A 13,597-nucleotide genomic window follows, 5' to 3' on the forward strand; every position below is an offset into this window, starting at 1 on the left:
CCCCTGACTCAGGCCGCGTTGTTTCAAAGCATGTGGCAGAAACTACTAACCACGGGGGAATTGCTTGAATTAACAAACTCATTTTTCCCGAGACCTGAGGTTGAACTTGAGTGAGGAGTTCAGGGCTCTTTTGCAGAAATCCAATAGATCAGGAGAACTCATGTTACACCATGTTTTCAGCCTTGATCAAATGCACATTTTTCACAGTGGGGCCTTCTCCACGCCTGCACACTTCCAGCTGCACCAATTGCTCAGGCCCGTGGCGGCCCAGGGCAAGATCTGGCACTGGGGCCGGGCTTTTGGGGGAGCCCGCCTCCCGCCGGGGTTGGAAGGTGCTTCAGAAAGCTGCCTCTCTCCCTCTTCTTCTCCCAACTCCTGCACCCCCACACCTGCCTTTCTGGGCGCCATTACTTAAGAAGAGGTATGAAGGCTTTGTTGGAATGGTCCTGCGGTCTGGACTGAGTCAAGGGGTCCCAGCTCAGCTTTCCACTGTGTCTTGTGTCTGCCAGTGAAGATCTCTGGGGCCTGCCTCCCCTCCACCAGGGTACCTGGCCAGAGGGGCCACCGTTGTTCCCCAGGGTCAGCAAGGAGTTGGCCCCTCTCCCACGGCCAGCCCCACCCACGCAGCCCACATCCAGGTCTGAGCCTAGAGTGGGTGCTCAGTGGAGGCCCAGAGCTGGCGCTTCATCTTAGAGGACAAAGGCCGATCCCAGGGGGCTAGGAACTCCCCAGGGACAAAGGTTCTCCGTGTGGTATAGACCACAAACCACGGGGACATGGATGGCAGCATGCGGGGAAGGTGGGGCTCAGGTAGGAGTTCATTTAAGATGGGTAGGCTTCCTGGAGGAGGCTGGGTGGCATTTGAGCCCCAAGAGAGAAGAGTACAGGTTTTGTCAGACTGATGAAGAACTTCCCAGAAAATGACACTGCTCCCCAAACCCTATCTTTGGCCATCCGGATGCTGGAGATGCTGTTTTTGTGAGACAAGAGGTATAGGGCCCAAATGAGTGGTTCTTAAACCAAGTCCAGCATCCTGATCGCCTGGCGAACTTTGTGACACAGTGGACACACAGCCCCTAGACCTGTTCAATCAGATGCCCTTGGTTGGGATCTGGACACCTGCAGTTCTGAAGCTCTCCAGAGGGTTACAATGCTGGGCCAGGTTCCAGAAACCTCTTCCTGCTGCATGGCTTGGCTGTGCTCTGCCCACTTCCTTCCCCGCTGGTGGCTCTCTAGGGTTCAAGGACATGAATCCATGGAGACACAGTTAATGCAGTCTCTGTGGATTTCAGTGTCCCTGTGGCCCAAGAGCAAACTTGCAACTCAGTCTAGGCTGTAGGAGGCAACTTCTGGATCACAGAGGCTCTGGACCCCAGGGCGGATGTTGGCTCTGCTGCTCCCCTCGGCTGGCCTCTCTCCACCCAATGGTGGGGAGGGGGGTCTCACCCTCTCCTCTTCTCCTGGCTTCTGTCTCTCAACTTCGGAAGAGCCAGCTCTGGGACATGGCAGGATTTTCCCACTGGAACTGCTGCTTTATTGCAGTGCTCTTGGGATTTTCTCATTCCGAGTTCCAGGGCAGGAAATCATTTTGGCCCAACTCCTGGGTCAATGATAGCCCATTGAGGCGTTTTCTCAGTGGCCCAGCAGGTTAAGGATCCAGCATTGTCGCTGCTGTGCCATGGGTTTGATCCCTGGCCTGGGAACTTCCGGATGCCATGGGCATAGCTAAAAACAAACAAACAAACAAAAAAAGATAACCCCTTGATTACTGCTCCAGGGTCACTGGGAGGGCAGACAATATAAAACATGGCTGTCAGCGTGCCAGGGGTGAAACAGGAAGGTCATGGCCGTGTCCAACACGGTCTTGGAGTGTTGAGGCAGAATCTTCTGGGAACCTGAAGCCTGGACGAGGCTTGAAATCACTGTCTTTTGATTCACATCACACACCTGCTCTCAGGACTTCGTGACGTTCACTTTCTTTATGTGTCAGCGCCGAAGGAATTCAGTGGGAGGCAAAGCGGTGGGTGAGAAGTAGATTTATCGAGACAGCGTGTGGGCCATCTCAGAAGGTGAGAGCAGCCACGGCGATGCACCCTCCATAGACGGAGTGCCGTCTAGTTCTAAAGGTGAGAAAGCAGAGCAGCCCCAGAATACAGGGAGGTTAGTTTGGTTTTTGGTTTTTTTTTTTTTTTTTTTTTTTTTTGGCTTTTAGGGCTGCATGAATGGCACATGGAAGTTCCCAGGCTAGGGCTTGAATCAGAGCTGTAGCTGCCAGCACATACTACAGCCACAGCAGCTTAGGATCCAAGCCTTGTCTGTGACATACACCACAGCTCACAACCACGCCAGATCCTTAACCCGCTGAGCAAGGCCAGGGATGGAACCTGTGTCCTCATGGATGCTAGTCAGATTTGTTTCCACTGAGTCACAGCGGGAACTCCGGGGGAGGTTAGTTTTTATGGACTGGGTAATTTCATAGGCTAATGAGTGGGAGGACTATTCCAACTATTAAATTCCAAGGATTTCCAGGAACAGAGCCACTGCCTACTTTTTGGACTTTTAGGGTTGGCCTCAGAAGTGTCTTGGTGCCGGTGGGCGTGCCATTTAGCTAATGGGTTATAATGAACGTGTAATGATTTTCAAGGTCTACTGGAAGTGGAATCTTCCGCCAGCTTGGAACTAGTTGGTTCTAACCCGTGTATGCCAGTCCTGTCCTCAATGGCGGTGTCATTCTTATGAAGGTTGTGTTCCCCTCCTGTTCCGACAGCCTTCGTGTACAGGCAGGAAAACGGAAGGTTGGAGAGGGCATCCCACCAGGACACTGACAAGCCAGGGTCTTGAGATCAGAGACCTCAGAGGGGGTCCAGAGGGAGTGGCTGGACTGTTCTGGCCACAGGCCTGGCTCCATCTTTGTGCCATCCAGGGACTAGGTGGCTGGGAGAGTAATAGCTGCCTGGGGATTGCTTGGCTGCCTTGGTTGTCTTGCGTTGGGGAACTTTGATGATAGAATGTCTTCATCTGAGCTCCCCGTGAGGTTGGATGAAAAGTGTCATGTGAGCTTTTCTGGGCAGAGGGTCCACACAGCTGTTAGATTCTCTCGGAGACCCTGGTCTCAGGCATGTAAGGACTCACTGCTTCCTGAAACTTGTTAAGTTGAGCCAGTTTCTTGTGTCCTCAACAGTGGTGACCCTGTGAAGCATGTGGGTCAAAGGCATGAGGAGGTGACTTCAGAGTCTGCTGCCACCATCTGCTGTCACCCAGGAGAGGGGGCACAGGGGCTGTGTGGTGTACACGAGCTCCCCGCTGCTGGGTCAGCACCTGGCTTGGGAGAGCACTTAGACTTGGGTCTGGGAGCATCTTTTGCCTCCCTGCCCCCACTCTTCCTAAAGAGCCCCTGGGGCTGGGGGACCACAGGGGCTTCTTAGAATGTGTGCCCATGGGGAAAAGGACCTCCTTCCTTTTAAGCTTCTTAAAGGGTCATCATGGCTCAAGGTGTCTTAGCCCATGACCAGAGTATTCCCCTTGGGGCTTCTTGTCCAGGTCAGGGCCAAGTTCCCTGGGCTTGAAGGAGTTCTCATAAAAGAGCAGACCCATGGAGTTCCCGTTGTGGCTCAGTGGTTAACGAATCCAACTAGGAACCATGAGTTGCGGGTTCGGTCCCTGGCCTTCCTTGCTCAGTGGGTTAAGGATCCAGCATTGCCATGAGCTGTGGTGTAGGCTTGGCAGCTACAGCTCTGATTAGACCCCTAGCCTGGGAACCTCCATATGCCACGGGAGCGGCTCAAGAAATGGCAAAAAAGACCAAAAAAAAAAAAAGAGCAGACCCAGCTCTGAATGCTGCTGCCCTGTCCCCCAAGCAGCTGTTACACAAGGTACTGGTGAAGTGCCCAGAGGGTCCGATGGAGACATGCCAACGCCCCTGGTGGAAACACCTGAAAACGTCCTTCCCGGTGGTAGTGTGGGTACGAACCGTGGGTGCTGCCACCCTGCCACAGCCTGTCCTTCATGTGGGCACGTGTGTACCCTGTATGTGGCTACTAGGCTTCTTTACTGATGGTGACATTTACATGCTGTAAAAAGTCCATTCACTGAATTCAGGCTTCTCCAGAAATCGCGGGGCCCCGTCTCTATTTGCCGTGTGACGTGGAAGGAATTGGGCCTCCAGAGACCCCTTCTGCTGGGCCTTTCCTGGGATGGGAGGCGTGAGCTTTGCTGAATGAGTAGGTGGGTGAATGAATGCTTGAGGCGAGTGAGACCGGGAGAGAATGCTATTGTTGGGGCCAAGGATTTGTCTGCTAAGACTTGCGAACCAAATTAGGCTATTTTTAGACAACTCTTCAGCAAACAGCCTTTCCTTTCTCGTGCCAAGTGGCACACTCAAAATTCTCTATGGTAACAGGATAGCTTTGCTATTTTTGAAGCTCTAAGTATTTTAAAATCCTCCTCTCTCTTTTAAAAATTAGCTCTTCAGAAAGCATTTTTTGCTTTTGTTTTCAAGCTGAGCACTTCCCAGGCCGAGAATCAGCAGGCGTTTACCTTTTCAGGCCGCGTGGAGCATTGCCTCTGCCCTCGAGCGGGGCCCTTTGGCCCATCTGCAAATGGGCCAGCTCTGCTGGGTCCCTCTCCTGCCCTTCGAAGGTCATCCAAGTCCCTGAGCTGCGGGTGGGCAGCCGATTGGTTTGAAACACGTTCTCTTCTCCTCCTCTTGGGCCGCAGCCGCATTTGGGTGACTCCGAGACCCCTGGTCTGGAAGCTTTTCCCCCGGGCCTCCCAGAGTGTGTCCATCCCGTGCCTCTTGGAGCTCACACCTGAGGACAATCAAGCTGAGAGCTTCAGGGCCCAGGGTGGACCCCTCTTTTCTTTTCATCTTTTTTTTTTTTTTTTTTTTTTGCCATTTCATGGGCCGCTCCCGCAGCATATGGAAGTTCCCAGACTAGGGGTCTCATTGGAGCTGTAGCTGCCAGCCTACACCAGAGCCAGAGCAACGCATGATCCAAGCCACGTCTGCAACCTACACTGCAGCTCATGGCAACACTAGATCATTAACCCACTGAGCAAGGCCAGGGATCGAACCCACAACCTCATGGTTCCTAGTCGGATTCGTTAATCTCTGTGCCATGATGGGAACTCCGTGGACCCCTCTTTTCTGAGGGCCTTTTCTCACCTGTGGCTGGACATTTCTTACCCATGGAGTGGCTGATGGCCTTAGCCCAAAGGGCAGAGTGTGAGGTGGCGGGAAGTGATACAGTGACACTTGGGATTGCAGGAGGCACGCGCCCTGGGAAAAACAGAAGCTCCAGAACCGGAGCCTCCTGCGCTTGCGCCCTGGCTCTGCTGCTCACCAACTGTATGCGCTTAGAAAAGGGACATGGGGAGTTCCCGTCGTGGCGCAGTGGTTAACGAATCCGACTAGGAACCATGAGGTTGCGGGTTCGGTCCCTGCCCTTGCTCAGTGGGTTAACGATCCGGCGTTGCCGTGAGCTGTGGTGTAGGTTGCAGACGTGGCTCGGATCCCGCGTTGCTGTGGCTCTGGCGTAGGCGGGTGGCTACAGCTCCGATTTGACCCCTAGCCTGGGAACCTCCATATGCCGCGGGAGCGGCCCACGAAATAGCAACAACAACAACAAAAGACAAAAGACAAAAAAAAAAAAAAGAAAAGGGACATGGCTCATCTGAGCTTCCATCGGCTTCTCTGTAACAGGGGGATGAGGACATCCCTACGTCCCAGGTTGCTCTTAGGGCTTTGTCAAAACACGGACCACCCCGTGCCATGCTCAGCCTAGGTACGTACACGCGAGCAAGGTCACAGCAGCCCCGATTTGAATGCTGACGCTACCACTGACATGAGCTCAGAGAGCCGGAGGGACTTGCTTGCTGTCCTCTGTGCTCTGTGCCCTCCCTCCTAGTGATGTCCACACCCCAGGCACCAGGCTGAGCCTCTTGGTGCTGATGATCATGTGACCAGCCCTCTGCACTCGCCGTAGACCAACTGGCGGCGGATGGACCACCCGGTGGGCTGTGGGTGCTGCTTGGCTCCTGTCCACATGTGGGGGCTGCAATTGCACAACCATCCTCCCGAGCTGGGGCATCTGGAGCAGCAGGGCCGTAGCAAGCACCCCCAACCCAGGCGGGCCCCCCGAGCCCACCTCACTTCTTGATTGCTCGCAGACCTCAGAACGGGCCGGGCTGTGGAGCTCGGCCTGGCCCTGACCTCGGGCCTCGAGCCCCCGGGGTGCCCTGCCTGTCATCCATAGCCCCGTCAGGGCCGGCTCTCTGGGCCCAGGGGCTGCCCCGTGTTTCTCTGCGTCCCTGGCCGAGCACACCGAGTTATGTAATGCTGCTGAGCCAACATTTATGAGTCGCAGCCAATTTGCCGGCCTCAAGTTACACTGTGCAGATGCTCTGCCTCATGGTTGGCTTTTGTCTCGGAGGCCGTAAGCAGATAGCATAACTCCGCTTACCATTAGACATTTCGCAAATCATCTGGGCTCGAGCGTGCCGCGGCCAGACAGTTCATTTATGCTGCGAATGGTATGATTTGTAAAGTAATAAATTTCCCGTCTCTCTGCCAGCAATAAAGTACAGCAAGCAGGCGAGGCCAGAGCCCTCCAAAAATACACTGGCTCCCAGTGAGACCTGAAAGAAAGCTCTGTCAGGTTCTGTCTCTCTGTTCCTGCCTTCCCTGGATTCTGGGAAATCAGGTTTGGGCCATAAATCCCCTCTACCATCTGGGCAACTAGGAGCCCCGGCACGGACTTGATATGAGCAGGTGTAATCGGTCCCCTACCGTGACACATGTGTCCCTTCCTGGGCCCCTCTCGATCCTGGCATGAAAGGGCAGGGTGACAGGCATCACGCAGACTGCAGTGATGAAAAGTCATTGCCCGGCCCTCCCTCTCTGTGGCCGCACATCTGTGCTTGGGGCTGAGTCGGGGCTGTTTGTCCTGGGAAGTGCGTAGGCTGACAGACAGCCGTGGGGAGGTGTGCTGGGCAGAGCGTCTGTTGGCCTCCCAGGAGGGTGTGCAGCGGTTTTGCTCTATCCGTGCGCCAGGGATCTCTGTTGTGAAGGTGGTTGCTCCAGGCAGAAGAAGGTCAAAGACAGAATTAAAATGACCCTTGGGATGTCTCAGTCCCAACTTCCTTCTTGGGGGAGCCTCAGTGACCTGCAGGGGCTTCCACTGCAGCCCAGGTTGTCAGGGAGACCCCAGAGCTGCAGCCCAAAGTGCTGGCTGTGGTCCGGGACCACGGAGTGTGGCTCAGAGTGCCCACGTTTGACCAGCCTTGTCTCCTTGTCCTGGGTAGGGGCTTTTGCAGAGACCTGGCTCTGTCTTTGACCTCTGCCTCAGGTCACTGTGAGACCCACTCTGTCTGACACCTTGCTGGTCCGCGACGGCTCTGTCCTGTCTGGGGGAGGGGGCCCTGGGAACATCCGCAGGGTGCACGCGTCCCCGTGCTCAGCTCCGAGGTGCTCCCCCTGCTCCTCACCTTCTTCCTCGTCTTCCTCCACTTCTTTCACTTTTGATGTTTGCTTTTTTTTTTTTTCAGGGCTGCACTCGCAGCATATGGAGGTTCCCAGGCTAGGGGTTGAATGGGAGCTGTAGCCGCCGGCCTACACCAGAGCCACAGTAACACGGGATCTGAGCCACGTCTGTGACCTACACCCCAGCTCACAGCAACGCCAGATCCTTAACCCACTGAGTAAGGCCAGGGATCAAACCCGCAACCTCATGGTTCCTAGTAGGATTCGTTAATCACTGAGCCACAACGGGAACTCCCTGATGTCTGCTTTTTAAAAACCCCATTTAAAAATCTTAGGAATTAGATAAACATAGAAAAAGGAAGTTCTCTGTAGTGCAGTCACCTAAATGCAGCTGCGGTGATGGTTTTGCTGTGTTTCCTCTAGGTTGGCCTTTGGTGGTCCTGCAAGGGACCCTCTCCCTCCTGAAAGCTCTGCTGCCACCCGAGGTCGTGTTGGGCTAGCACAGCGCTCTTTGTCTTGGCGTGGGGGGTAGGGAAGGGGTGTGTTCGAATGCATGAGAGCGTATGGGCCCCTCCTGGCCATGACACACCCTGTGCCCACTGCAGACACCAGTTCCGAATGTCTGGTCAGCTCTCTGGATGCCAGGTCGACTCTGCTCATTCTCACACAACCCTGCCCAGCAGGGACCAGCACCCCACCTCAGGGCACCCTGAGGCCTGGACAGGTAAGGCACGTGGCCCGAGGTCAACATGCAGGGTGTAATGCCGCTGAGCGAAGGGCCTACCTAGGCTGCAAGGAGGAAACAGGGTGGGACCCTCAGTGGTGGCCGCGGTGCTGACAGCAGAGCCGGGAAAGCAGCCCCGGGAGCTACGCTCAGGGTGGTACAGCCCCGAGGGGGCCTGGCTTCCCCCCGAAATCCCACCAGCCTACCTCCAGCGGGGGCGGGGAGGGCTCTGGCTTTGATAGGCTCACTCTCTTCAGGTCCCATGGGGAGGAGTGAATCCACCTGCTCCCAGGCCGAGACTAAGAGCTCTGTGCCCCAGAGGTGATGGTCCGGGGAGCCTGGGACTGAAAGTCCAAGAGTCCAGGAGCGAAGTTTGCTGGGGAGTAGGCGACCCAGCGGGGGCATTAAAGGGAAATCTTGGGTCTTTGGCCCTCGACCTGCGGAAGGTGGGCCAGGGTGGCCGGACGCCCTGGCTGCAGCGAGGAAGCTTCTCGTTGCCATCTTGGTCATTTTGTAGAGAGGCGACGGCTGGAGGCTGAGAGTGTGCTCAGGACCTACTGGCCAAAAGACTGAGGGAGAAAGAAGTGCTGCTGTAGATTGCCAGGAAGGATGGCCTGAAACTGAGGCTCCAGGGGACAGGAGCCCCAGGGCAGAACTGCTCTCTCCAGCCGCAGCTGCGTGGGTGCCAGCACACCGCCTCCAGGGGGCTGAGCCTGGTGTCTGGGCTCCCGGTTGTCTGGGCATAACCGGGAGGGTTGGTAGGGATCGGATGGGGAGAGGGCCCCCTGGTTTCGGTAGGATGTCACTCGTCACTGCCTTCTTTCCAGAGAAGTGGCAGATGCTGGTTCAGCAGGAATGATGAGCCAGGCACCACGTGCGGGACTTGATGTCCCTTTGATTTACTCTTCTGCCTGTAGGTGGCAGAATGGGGAAACTGAGGTTCAGAGAAGTGAAATGATGTGTCCCACGTTTTCCAGCGAGGCCAGTGATAGAAACACAGTTCCAATCGCTCCAAAAACTTTGATGAGACCATAAGCTCTGTGAGGGCCGAACCTGGGGTAAGTCCTTCTCTGGGCCGAGTGCCCCATGCACAGCCCACTGCCTGGCACAGGCAGGACTGAGCGGATGAGCCCGTAAGGGCGGAGGTGGGCCCCGGTCTGTGCCCCGCCTGCACCTGTGCTCTGGGCACCCCACCTAGCTGCTTCTCTCTGCCTGGCCTGGGCGTTCCGCCGGCTGGTGGAGACCTCCCGCTGACAGCACTCTTCCCCCAGCTCTCTAGATGCTCCAGGCCCCAAGAAGAAACTCTTGGGTCACGTGTGTTCTCTGGGTTTTGGCGATTCGCGATTCACATTTGCAAGGAAGGCAGGAGAGGGACTCATGCTGATTTAATAAACCTGTGCATAGACTCCAGAATCGGCTGATAAATCGCAGGCTGGCAGCCCACGTCCCCACGCCTGCCAGCACCACGTGTTCAGAAATCACCGAGTTTCACCAGCTCTGCAGAAAATTCAATCTCCCCAGCATGATTTTCCTTATTTGAGCTAATAGCATGAGGCGCCTTTCCTTTGGCACCGCGAGGTGCACCGGCGGAGGGCGGGCTCGCTGCCTGCCCCGGGGTCCGGTGGGAGACGGAGCGCGAATGCCTTACATTCGGCAAGTTCCCCGGGGGTCGACAGTGATAGGCATTGCTAAGACCTCCCCGGGTTTACCTTGTGCCCTCGGAACCAGCGGCTGATCCCCTGGGGAGCCTGAATGATGGGTAATGTGATCAAGGCCCCGTCTCAGCAGAGTAATGAGAACAAGGCCGACAGCAGCCATCCTGGCCTCTCTGGGCCGTGTCAGAACTCACACGCCTCGGTCAGGCCCGCGGAGCTCAGGTTACTCGATATAAACAAGGGAAGGGGAGACGTGGCAGCCCAGGGGAGCAGGCCAAGGTGGCAGGGAATACGTCATCTCAGAGGGCTCTCCGGCGACCGAGCAGCTCCCTGACAACAAGCAGGTATTGACATGGGGGTTAATCCTACTGGTTTATGGTCTGAGCTGAGTCCCCGTGTCCCTCTGCTCCAGGGCAGCCAGGCCAGTGGGCTGGAGAACAAATTCAGAGATGCTCAGGTAAGCATCAGGGCAAGAATCCTCTTACTGTCGGCGTTCTCTCGTTCGAGGCTGAGTCCTTTCAGAATTTCCTACAGCCCACGGGAGGGAGAGGGGTGGGTAGGCCACTGGGAATGGGGGTACCCTATTCCCATAGAAGAGACTTGCTAAATCTCTCCCTTCTGTAAGTTGCTTAGTGTTCCCCCTGCATATTTACTGAGCCCCTCGTGGTAAGTTAAGCTCCACGCTGGTTCTGCCTTGGCGAGTCTGGTACTTGGTTAGAGAGCACTCTGCCCTCCCTGCATCCATCCCTCCTTTGTCTTCAGCCATCCATTCCAAAAAAAAAAGAAAAAAATTGATCTAGTGTGATAATATATGTAAAGCATTTAGCATCCTGTCTGATGTGATAAATGTTAGTTTTTTATCATCACAGTGAATATTATGGCTATTATTTAGTATCTACTGCATGTCAGGCAGAAAAGGTGAATAGTGGTACAAACCAGTCAGTGTGCCCCATGAGCGCTGGAAGTGGTTGAGACGGCCTAGCCTCACCCCTCATGCTGTAGATGGACCGAGGGAGGCCCAGAGAGACGCAGAGACAGACTGATGGGGGTCTCACCGTGAGGCTGTGGCTGTGCCGAGCCTAGAACCCAGGGCTCCTTCTGCCATGGTGTGCAGCTGTCAGGCTGGAGTGGGGTGGTCCGAGGAGGCTTCCTGGAGTGGGTGGCTTTGGAGATGAACCCAGGCGTAAGGATAGGAATGAGACCAGCATGAGAAGAGAGGGGAGAAGGGGCAGCCTCGCCCGGCGCCGTGGGGAGAAGGGCCTGGACAGTGGGAGGGGTGCCACAGCCATCTGTGTAGCATCATTGGAGGAGTCCTGAGGAGGCGTCCTTGTCCCCAGATCACTCTGTCACCCGCAGCACGTGCTTCTTTCTGGCACGTGCAAGTCAGAACTACGGGGGGTGGGGCTCAGAACTCAGCCTCTGCTCGGGCTCAGCGGGGACCCATGGGTCCAGGCTGGAAGTCACAGGCCAGGAGGGGATTCCTTTGGGAGAGGAAACCCATTCCGTCATAATTTGCCATTAACCCCTCGCATTTGTTTCCTCGGGCTGCTGTAACAAATTAGCTGGCTTAAAACAACAGAAATTTATTCTCTCACCGTTCTGGAGGCCAGAAGTTCAAAATCCAGGTGTTGGCAGGGTTGGCTCCCCCCGGAGGCTCTCAGGGAGTATCTGTTGCATGCGTCACTTGGAGCTTCTGGTGGCTGCCGGCGGCCCGGGCTCTCCTTGGCTTGGAGCTCCGTAACTCATTCCTGCCTCCGTCTTCAGGCGGCCTTCTCTTCTCTCTGTCTCTTCTGCCCTGCTTATCAAGACACTTGTCCTTGGCGTCAGGGCCTGTGAATGAACCCAGGATGACCTTTTCCTCGTTGCATCTGCAAAGACTCTTTTTCCAAATAAGTTCACGTTCACCTCTTACGGAGGGCTGCCTATCCATCCACTACGCCCCTAGAGCAGGGGGGACGTGGGCTCGCGGGATGGGTCACAGGCTAACTTTGGATGCCAGGATAAGTCTGGCTGAGATGTGGCATTTTGGGTGCTAGGAAAATTTTCCAGAGGTGTCTGGGCCTTGGATGCTAAGGCTTTATTTATTTATTTATTTTTTGGAAACTGAGGACCAGGGTTGATCAGGGGCATATGGGCATCCAACAGGGCCTGTGGACAGACTGCACCATGTTGGGGACAGACCACTGTGACCACAGCCTGCTCTTAGAATGATCCATGGCAGTGCTGTCCAGTAGAACTTTCTGCAATGACGGCAATGTTCTTGAATATCGGAGCCAACTGACACAGGAGCCACCCGCCACGTGGGTCTGCTTTGGACGTGTGGCTAGCGCACTGGAAGGACTGGGTTTTATTTGTCTTTCATTGTAATGCATTCCCGGGAAACTCAAAGAGACCTATGTGGCCAGTGGCGTGGCCACCTCTTGGCCAGCACAGCTCCACAATATCTCGCTTTGATGCTTTCCCCTCATCTGGTCTTCATTTCCCTATCAAAAGTACATTTCATCATAAAGAGCTTAAATGGCTCTGTTGCCTTTTTTTTTTTTTTTTTTGGTGTGTCATGCTTAATGTTTTAACTTTTGGCCGAGGGACAGAGGCCTGATGGAGGGGACTGGCGTTAGACCCAGGTCAGGAAGGCACGGCTTTGCTCTTTGAGGAAAGGGGAAAGATCCATGTTTTCCTCCAGACAGTCTTGTGGCTGACAGTTGCCTGGTAGTTAAGCTGGAAGAGCAGCGAGAGAGGCCACAGCAAAATCGATCCTTGCTGGCAGCCAAGAGGTTGGCTGGCAAGGTTGCTTAGAGCCAGAGGAAAGGGGAGATGCCCCACGTCTACTGCCCTGGCCCACGCTTGTGAGTCTCTGAATTGGGGCTGCTTTGTTCTTTTTCATGGCCCTTGGAAAGGCACATAGAAAATTTGAGGGCGCATGAAGCTGTGTCTCGCAGACTCCTTCTGCATTCCTGCTTCCCCAGGTGGGTGCTGCGTACTGCCTTCCTTTATTTTTTAATTTTTTAAAGTATAGTTGACGTATGTTCCATCAATTTCTGCTGTATAGCAAAGTGACTGTCTATCTATTTATTCTTTTTCTCACCTTCTCCTCCATCATGTTTCATCACAAGTGGCTGGGTAGAGTTCCCCGTGCTATCCAGCAGGGTCTCATGGCTTATCGTGTCCAAATGCAACAGTTGGCATACTATCTTACTTTAGAGTAAGGGTATGTGTTTTCACGCATTGTTTAGACATGTTCTTAAGCTGCACTTCATTTATTTACATGTGTGCCTGTCTTCGACCCTCTGCATGAAAAATCAAAGGTTTTCCTGAGAGCAGACAATCTCAAAGGAGGCGGCCCCAGGGGGTGACAGGTCTGCATCAGCGGGACCTTTGCGGGCTGACAGCTCATCTTTTGTCCTTCTTCTCTCTGCCTTGTGCTAATCTGCCGTGGTGGCTCTGGGGCTCGAACCTCGTCTGCTTGTCTGCCTCTGTGCTCATGCTCGACGGGAAGCAGCAGGGGTCCAGGCTGGAAGTCACAGGCGAGGCACAGAAGGAGGTTCTGGCAATGCAGGCGGAGCAGCCTGTTTCAGGCGGGGAGCTGGGGGAGGAGGATGGGGCTCGGGGTCACGCTCACACCACACTGTGTACGTGTAAGACACAAATGAGGGATTTAGAGGTGAGGAGTCCGATGAGCGTTGCTAGGCAACCTTTCAGCTGGGTCTGGAGGTAACCCAATCTCTGGGAGCAGCGTGG

General features: G+C 55.0%; 1 long non-coding RNA gene across 1 annotated transcript in view; it reads left to right on the forward strand.

Annotated features, from left to right (window-relative positions):
• Window positions 5,622-13,597, forward strand: part of LOC110259485 — a 123,763-nt gene continuing 115,787 nt past the window's right edge. The window contains exon 1 of the long non-coding RNA XR_002341917.1: window positions 5,622-12,825. This is a non-coding gene — a long non-coding RNA (uncharacterized LOC110259485). The remainder of the gene's footprint in view (window positions 12,826-13,597) is intronic.

The sequence above is a fragment of the Sus scrofa genome, chromosome 2 (assembly GCF_000003025.6).
Source record: "Sus scrofa isolate TJ Tabasco breed Duroc chromosome 2, Sscrofa11.1, whole genome shotgun sequence".
Taxonomy (NCBI): domain Eukaryota; kingdom Metazoa; phylum Chordata; class Mammalia; order Artiodactyla; family Suidae; genus Sus; species Sus scrofa.